Consider the following 9,604-nt stretch of genomic DNA (forward strand, 5'->3'; position numbering starts at 1 on the left):
GAGATGGTCATCTTAGAAAGAAAAAATCACAGCATATCCACGGAGTGAATGATGGTGAGTGGGGCGAAGCGTTCATCAGTCCGTCCGCGTTTCCGTCCATCCTTGAGTTTTTGCTTCCGTCAGTTCGTGCGCCCATCCGTGCGCCCATCCATCCGTCCGTGCGTCTGTCCACCTGTCCGTGCCTCCATCCGCGCGTCCATCCGTCCATTCATCCATCCGTCCGTGCATCCGTCCCTGAATTTGTACTAATCCTGATGATGGTGGTGGTAATAGACGCTCGTGAGCCACGACATGAGGAGCTTCGCCCCTAAGAAAACAAGGTCCCGAAATTTCCGAGGCATCGTTTGTAAAAAAGAGTGTGTGTGTGGGGAGGGGGACAGATTGTTTAAGTGATACACGGATGTGTATCTATGAATTCGATCGCGTGGCCTGGAAAAAAGTGCATTTTCAAAACAGTTAGGTCGATGAAGGCACACACACTTTTCGCATGCGCTTAAGAAAAGGGGATTAGTTCACCTCAATTCTAGACCATCTCTACCCCGTCCTCCGTCTGAGTTCCTTGTGTAGTGTGTTTTTTGCGCCATTTTTACTATAATTTATCGACACGCAGTGCGTACTTATGCTATAGCGCATGAAGATTTACTACAGCCACTAAACAGGCACGGAAGAAATCGGCCAACGGCGCCCAATAAATGATCTTCGGTGGCGTGCTAGCAACCCCCTGTAAAGTCGTCTGTGCCGCGTGGCGCACGTGTTCCACGCATAGGCCACATTTCTGGTTCACAGCCTTTCGAGTGGTCGGTGTCGTCGTGCTCGTGGCATGGTTTATGCAGTTATGCCTGCAGTGACACCTGGCGGATAGCCGGGCTGGCGGCACAGAAGAGATGAGCGGCTCTTTTTTGCGTGTGGTGGTTGGAGCGAGCGTTCTGCTCTTGCGGCGGTCCGCGCTGGATAGCACCGCGGGTCGTCTGCCGTGGGCCCTCGTAGTTAGTCAAGCGTTGGCGGTGACACATTGTGTGTTTTCTTGTGTTTGTTATGTTGTTTCAAGTGTTGTGTAATATTGTGTAAGGTTGTTTTGCGGTGTTGATTACAAATGATGCGTATTACTTCGGCTGACGATATCGTCAATCTAAACGCAGCTAAATAAATATGTTGTTTTGGTTCGATCCGGCCATGTCTATTCTGTCCGTTCACTCCAAGAGTGCGGCACTCTTGACTTCAAGACGCCACAGATCACACGTCATTTATTCCACTACGAATCGGGTTTGCAAAGCCTCAACTTGTGGTGGCGTTGTGCAATGTGCTGTATTCAGAAGCGATGTCGTCCGTAGAAGCCGTGAGGTGCTCCAGTAGGCTCACGTTTCCTGAAGTCCGTGAGACGTTCAAGGTGCAGCACATCACACCGGCTTCTCGCGACCTATCAGTGGGAAGAAACGCCAAACATTGCATTGCACTCGATATAAGCAGGAGACACTTTATCAGGTTTATCCTGCCCTACCATTGAAAATATGCTCGCTATAGTGCGGCCTTTAAGGCGTGAGTATTTACAGCTCGATGTGCGACCTCGTATTCCATCAAAACGTCGTGCCCGTATGCGTGCACACAGGGAAGGGGCACAAGCTGACCTCAACCCAGTGAGTCCCAATCATATGATTTAGTCCACCAAGGGCAGGGGCAGCGAAGAAATTAAAAGGGGAGAAAGTTTTACAATTCGCAAGCAAACACTCTCATTTGAAGGAAACTAAGATCTTCGCGAGCCGTGTGCTTGATACTGTTGCATTAGACAGAAGGAGAGGAGAGGGCATAGCTTCATCACAGCGCCCTCTCTCCCTTGGTTGGTCTACTATAAAGACATGTCTCACAAAGCATTCGAAATGAGGCTGAATTGATGAAACGCTTATTGCTATGTCGGCCTTAAAGCCCTGGCTTCCCTGCAGGAGCAAAGATGGAAAGTAAATGGTAGCCTTTCTCGCTCCACAGCCGATCATTCTTCATTTCGCGTTTTTGGTAATGCAACGTGATTTGTGTACCACAACTCAGCAACAATTATTGCAACAACACACGCGTCATAAGAATTGCTAAAATTCCCGCAATGTTATATCGTTGCTTAAATACATATATTACGGATAGCGTTGAGGTTGACTATATCAAAACTGTATGTGAGAGAAATCGCAAAAATTGTCATTGGAAATACGCAAGTTTAGAGAATGGTAGGGTGTTATATAATGAGTTCTACTGCCTCGTTTAGAGATGTGCGAAAGAAATTGGTATATTACACCAAGACATCGTATTTCAGCACGCCAGTTAGACTTCTTAGCTCTGAGAAAAAGGCTATAATGTTGGCCATAATACTGGAGAATGAGAGCGCGTAAGCAACTGTGTTAACCGCATTGACGATAAGCCAATAAATAGGCTAGTTGGGTGAACCAAATAAAATTCACGACAGTGCAATAGATATAGACGAAGCAAAGCTATAGCCAGACGGCTGCAAATACCTCGTATTTATCTTTCGTGCGGCTTAGAACGGCATGAAGTGGAGCTAGCTCATACGAATAAACGATAAATGAAGGTGGGCGCACAAAGACAAACAAAAGAGATGAGAAAGGTCCGTGTCTTCACACACACCTTCCTTTATCACGAATTAATGTTGTTGTCAATGTTTGAGTGGTGTTCGGTTGGATAAGACGCCTATGTGTTGAAGAAGGACTGCTTTGCCCGGGCACTTCTTCAATGTTGAGCACTCGGGGCAGTCGGCGATTTCTGCCGTCCATGTCCTTGACATGTGCTCGAGACGCTGAAGTCGCACTGCGGCGAATAGCTTTCCGAAGTCTGCTCCTGGGGCGCCGGACAGGCTTGTGGCCATCCCTCAGATTATGATGCCTGTTGTGGGCCGGCTTCGTTACACCGAACGAAATCACTTCGATATTTGACTCGAAATGCTCCGCTCCGGACGATGCCTCGGGTACAGCAAGCATGGGCTAAAAGTGGTTTAGTACGTGAGTTTTACAGGTGCATTCTAATGAAAGCACGCAAAAAACTTTTACATGTTGGTGGAAACTAATACGCTATACTAAGTGCGTAGACTCGCTCGGTAGATTTGGTCATGACGCTCTTGATATTGGATCGATTTTGATAAAAAAGTATTTTGTTCATTTCAAACTGAGAAACTGCATTTTTTGTGCAGCCTGACGTGGTCGAGTACGCCGTATTTTGAGAGAGATAAGCAGATGTTTTTATGTGCAGTGCTCCCACTCGCAGCTCAGCTCACGATGAACCTATAGGAAGCATGAAGGTTGATTCGCACGCTGCAGTGGTCATGCTTGCCGATGCCTGTTTTGTCGAGTTACGCCAGATTGAACGCAGTGAAATTTAGCTGGTGACCTTCATTCACCACTACAGCGGTGAATGAAGGCATGTAACATATATGTTTCATACTGTTACATATTTTTTATTCGTTGCGGTGAAACTAGATGTTTAAAATGATAGAAACATTCGCTAGTAGGTGGATTATTTTATGATTAATATGTGAGGTTTAACATGCCAAAACCACCATATGCTTATAAGAGGCGCTGCAGTGGAGCGCTCCGGAAATTTAGACCACCTGGGGTTCTTTAATGTGCACCCAAATCTGAGCACGCGGGCTTCCATCAAAAATGCAGCCGCCGCAGCCGGGATTCGACCCCGCGACCTGCGTGCCAGCAGCCGAGTACCTCAGCCACTAGACCACCGCGGCGGGGTGGCTACTTGGTAGTTAATATTCGTTCGGTGAACTGGGAGTGCGGCAACACACAACAGACAGAGACACAACAGCCACACGGCACGAGCACGCGGGCTGTGAGGCTCTTTTATGTCTGCTGTGTGCTCGGGCGCTCCCAGTTGGCTGAACGAATATGACTTTTTAATAATCGGTGTCCTTTCCATGTTATTCCGGGTAAGCATTGTGCATAATATAATGTGCTGTGCAGCCAGATTTCGGAGCTAGATACAACTGGACCGAATCGAGTGGCAATGCAAAGACAATGAGAACCATTGACCCGGTCACGTGGAGCTATAACATATTGCTGGCAGATATTATACGTGAACCTTCTTCGAACGCTGAAATGCTCTGTTTGCCAGCTCACACTCGGGCGCCTAGACAAAGGTCATGGAGTGAGCCAAAAAGATTCCCACCAGCCTCTAGTTGATTTCCAATGTAAGGAACACAAAGGGAAAACACTGGATTGAAATAAACTAGAATATTACACTCTAAGCACTCTAATGCTGTTATTTTCACAGAGAACAAGATCAAAGTGAAAGTTAGACTTTCTTATTGTCACACGGAAATCTCCGCACGTGACGTCCAGAATTTCAAACTGTACTTATCGCATTTCGGCCTCATTCGCTCAATGACACTTTCTTAAACTCGGTATGTTCAGTCTCTGACCCCCACAGAGGACAATGTAGTTCACTATCAACTGGTTATCGGTACGGCGCATACCCAAGTAAGCATCCTCAAATCCCATGACGTCATGGTCATTCGTGCGGGAATACATTTGCGCGTTCTGTCACTTACCGAGTGTCCTCTTGGGACAGGGGTGGTGAATTTAGAGTTGTTGAAAAGGGCCTCACTAATACTACGAAAATCGTGTTTTGAACTTTAGCGTCCCTTTAACGCACAATCGTCTGCATGTGGTTTGTGATGAAAAAAAGAATTGGTGACTACTTAGCTCCCCTATGCCGGGATCTACGTAGCGTGAGCTCCAGATGGACGGATGGACGGATGCACGGACGAACGGACCAGCGAGGGAGCTCACGCAAATCAAGTGCCAGCTCACTATAGTGACATGTCACTGAAAATGTTTCAGGCCTTCTCTAGTGCGCCACCTGTACGCCACGTGACGTCACTGCTTCTCGGGCATGCGCAGCATGGGTCTCAATAAGCCAAGTGAAACGGCTCAGCTTGGGCGAATGTAGCTTACGCTAAAACTAATGTTTTGATCCATGTGCAAACAGGTGGGTTGTCACCTTGATCTTTATGTATCCGCTCTCGTAGCCGTTGTCATCGAAGAGCGAAACGGGTGCCAAGTTTAGTATCGCCTCTCCTTCGGTGACGGCTTCGTTGGTGTCCCTAGGTGGGATGATGGCAACCACTTCGTTTGGCAAGAGCACCACCAGTAGCGAGCAGACCACGAACAGACTCGCAAGCATCAGCACCAGCAGGAGCATAAGCTTTCTCGAGAAGCGTTGCTTAGGCGCCACTTTCTTTTCGCGCCACATCATATCGTCAAGATGACGACTGTCTCCCTGAAAATAGCATCCACAGTTAATCATGATCGTCATGATTGCCGTAATTATCATTAGCAACCCAACTACGCCCACTGTAGGGCAAAGGCCCTAGCAATGTTCCGCCAAACTACCCAATACCGTGCTTTCTGCTGGCACGTTAAAGCTGCAAAATTATTCTCATCTGCTGACCTAATTTTCTGCCTCCCTTTCGTGCGTTAGCCTTGCTTGGGAATTCAGTCAATTACCCTTAGGCACCAGCGGTTATCCTGCCAACGTGCTATGTGCCCGGCCCATGTCTATTTCTTCTTCTTGATTTCAACTATGATATTCTTGACCCCGGTTTGCTCCGTGACTCGCCCTGCTCACTTCCTCTTTTTGAAAGTGACCTTGCATCACTTGTTTGAGTAGCCATGAAATGGACTCACAAGGGAAGCATATGGCCTCACGAATTCACCGTTGTTAAAATCAGTCCAGTACGAGCGAAGTCGAAAATATTTGTAGCACACTGCGATTAAATTCTCTCTTTTCTCGTCCCGACGAAAGCGCTGGAAGCTAAGCAGGGAGGGATGGCACGGGCAAAGAAAATACGTCACGCGCACTTCGCGATAAGATGCACGTTTTCTTTGTATTTTATTTTTTTAAATTTGCGGCTTTTGAGTGTGATCGTGTGCGCATGTGTGGACCAGTCACTACCTTCCGTGGCGGTTCTTGTATAGCGACCGAAAGCACCAAGCTCAAGTCAGAAAAACTGTTACAATGGCTCTAATTAGGTATTTTTAGCTTCTTCCGTCATTTCTCAAGAGAAGAGAAATTTCTAGCTGACTTTGAAAATTTGTACAAAATTACAGGCAGCGTGCTGTGCAATGATATTTGGCTCGCGCGTTCTCGGGAGTATTCTCTATCAATTGGCAGCATTTTCTGACCATGCTGAAAAACTGTTGCAGGGCCCCTCTAAGGTTGCATCTATCATTGACCTGTTCAGCATATTTGCAGTCAAAGTTCTTATAACGAAGCGCTCATTGCATTCTGAATACCGTCATATAGGCCACTTTGTTGTATAAAGATATTTTGCACTGTATCGCCCTCAGCATATCCGTGTCGTCAAGATCTGACTATAGGTAGACCACTTCGTTGTATAGAGATATTTTGCACTGCAGTGACTTCAGCATATCGGTGTCGTTGAGATCTGGCTATATGTAGACCACTTCGTTGTATAGAGATATTTTGCACTGTAGCGCCTTCAGCATATCCGTGTGGTTAAGATCTGGCTATACTGTGGCTTGCCCAGTTCGTCGACAGGCCGAAGAATAGTTAAGCGGGCCAAGCAGAGGGCCTTGGCGATTGCACTTTAGCTTGTAAGGTGGTCCTTATAGTTTCAAGTGAAGCGTTTGCCGACGTGACATGTAAGAATTTTTTTTAATGTTAGCGCAACGTAGGAGCACTACCTGAAGGGGCGCACACCTGAATTCGGCAAAATAGCTCACAGTATTGTCAATGATAAAACAATGCGGTATAAATGGAACTTCGAGGGAAGAATATTGAATGCAATCGTATACCCGTGGTTACTACAAATCTTGGAATCAAACGACATGCAGACATGTTGTATGCGTATAGTTGTGTCTGTAGAGGCGCTCACCACGTGAACTGCAGGCCCAGGAAAACGCATCCTTTAGGCAGTCGCGTTAAAAATACCAGAACTTCTAGCAAAACGAAATTAATACGGCTATATAGCCTCGAATGTAGGGCCGCTTAGTGCGTCAACTACGACCAACTACTTCTTGCTGACCTTCTCTTTTGGCTCATGCCCACTGTTCACCATCTTCTTCTTTTGCTCGCTATACAAAGTAACTAGAAGCAATTAGATCATAATTGTCTATTTTTGTTCATTCATGGCTTGTTCGACTTATTGGAAGTTGTTTCACATTTTTTTTTACACCAAAAGCTGGTGATGAGATCACAAGGGTCGCTTTCGGCGCCGTATTTTGCCGCTGCCGCCCCATAATATTATTTCTATACACTTCGTATGTTTAAATAGGACGCGTCCAGTTTCGAGCTTCTGTTGTGAATATTCAGGATATTTTGTCTGCATATGATAAAATCAACGTGGTCTTTCTGAACCATTGGGGCGTATTGACAAAATTTTCCTATGAATGTTACGGTTGTATGGTGACAGGTGCTTTCTGAATATTAGTATTACTATTATCATTATTATTTATATTATTATCATCATCGTAATCTTCATCAAACATGCACGCAATTAGGTGCCTTTAATCGTAATTGCTTCCTGGAGCTGTTCGCAATACATTTTTATAAGTTGTTACTCGCTGAACTCCGTCAGTTTATGCTACAGAAAAAACTCTATTGTGCAGCGCCACTCCACTCTGACAAATCGCTTGAAATACACTCATTTACGCAGTGCTGAACCAGCCCTATACGTCAACCTTATGGTTTACCTGCAAGCACGCCTGTCTCTTGAGTTGTCGGCATTATTTACAGCTACTGCAAATAGTTCAAGTACACAGTACTAGCGATAACTATACTCGCCAATCTGGCCCCGACAATGAAACTAAAAAAAAAAGCTCAGCTCTTTTTTCACAAAGCATGCACTTTCGGTTTTTTTACCTCCTTTTGGACTATGCTTTCCGCATTGGGATGGCCGACACCGCAGCCTGTGGCCACTGTGGCAAAGAAGAAACGATCACACATATTCTTTGTGACTGCCTAGCGTATAGCAAACAACGACTATGCCTTCGCAAGGAACTCAACAAATTAGATGATCAACCTCTGTCGGAGCAGGGAATTCGGCAGTATCGACAGGTTGCGACTTCACAGAAGAGGGCCCTGAAAGCGCTACTACACTTTTTGCGATCGACCGGCTTTACTGAACGGTTGTAGCTAAAACGCCCTTCCTGTGTGTGTTTTCGTTTTCTTATGAGTGCGCGTGCGTTTGTTTTTTTTTTCTCTATCGACCCTTTCTTTCTTGCGCCTACTTCCCTGCCCCAGCGCTGGGTAGCAAACCAGATGCTAATATCTGGTTAACCTCCCGGCGTTTCCTTTTTCACTCTCTCTCTTTCTCTCTTTACCTCCTTTTTTATTACGCTTTTTCAATAAAACCGTTTCGGCGACTTCCAAGGCAGCCGTCGGTCTCGTTCTATCGCCGTTACGTCGCCGAAGCGCCGGAGTTTGTTTTAAGAAGCAAGCCAGAACCTAACAGGCTCCGAAAGACTTTCACCGTCAAAATATTTTCCCTTATACATCTTCCGCAGCTCCAGGTCCTTTTATTTGATAAGGGATCTATTGGCGAACATGTAAAAAGCCAGTCTGACGTTAATAAGACAACGCGAATCTTGCGTCCAATCATGCACTCGAAAGGCATCTGGAAAAACGACCGAACGACGCAAGACTGCCCGTGGCACACGCAAACTAACGAGCTACCAGCCATTCTTGTGTAAACATCTGTCCGAACAATAGCACACGTAGAAAAAGCAAGCAACCGCATGGTAGCCGCAGGCACCATATATTTCCCGAAGCCCGCGAACGCAAACATTCTCGCGGGTCGGAAAAATAATAGGAAATGGGCGTAGACACACAAACACTCAGACGGCCGAACTATACCACCGCAGCGACCTGCTCGCAGTTTTCAGGGGATCACAGAAATGAAAAAAAAACGGTTCCACATGAGTCGTGTAGCTGCAAAACTGTGCAGTGTTCCAAAAGCCATAATGGTGTTATACGGGTACGAGCCACATAAATAAAAAAGCGTTTATTGAATAGGTGATCCACAAATCTCGCTGTGCATATTTGGAAAAACAGAGTAACCGTGCAGGTGTATTAGTTGTGCTGCGAGCTTGGTAAGCGCAGCCGTGGAGGTGGTGGAGCACGCCGTAGCTGTAAACAACGCTGCACGCTATTAAATCCTGCTTGTACGGTTTTTCGGGAGCTGAGCCGTGAGCTTCAACCCGGGCATGAGTGACATAAACAGAAAGAAGAATGTTCGCACACGAAACCACCTCCACCCCCCGCCCCCCTATCTTTAAAGCGCGCACCGTAACGTGTGCACAAACACACAAACAAAGGTTGGCACGCGAACAGCCTCAGTCAGGTCGGCCGGTGGCTGGAGTGCAGCGGCGGCTTTAAATAGACTCGAGGCCTTGGCGCCTCATCCGGAAGAGGGCCAGCGTTGCCGACGCGGCTCGACGCTGGCGCTAGGCCCCAGGGGCGGTGATTCTGGGAGAAGGGTTTTTCGTTCGTGGTCCACCCGCTGCTCCGATGTGGGCTACGTGCCACGTCCGAAGAACTAGCCCAGACGTGCTGCCGAACTCGACACCGTTCGCACGCC

General features: G+C 46.9%; 1 long non-coding RNA gene across 1 annotated transcript; it reads right to left on the reverse strand.

Annotated features, from left to right (window-relative positions):
• Positions 1 to 1,217: 1,217 nt before the first annotated feature.
• LOC142774409 (uncharacterized) lies at positions 1,218 to 2,974 on the reverse strand. The gene is made up of 2 exons (XR_012886386.1): positions 2,626 to 2,974; positions 1,218 to 1,417 (listed from the first exon to the last, which is right to left on the reverse strand). It is a non-coding gene; the product is annotated as an uncharacterized LOC142774409 (long non-coding RNA).
• Positions 2,975 to 9,604: the final 6,630 nt, after the last annotated feature.

This window comes from Rhipicephalus microplus, chromosome 10 (assembly GCF_043290135.1).
Source record: "Rhipicephalus microplus isolate Deutch F79 chromosome 10, USDA_Rmic, whole genome shotgun sequence".
NCBI classification, from domain to species: Eukaryota; Metazoa; Arthropoda; class Arachnida; order Ixodida; family Ixodidae; genus Rhipicephalus; species Rhipicephalus microplus.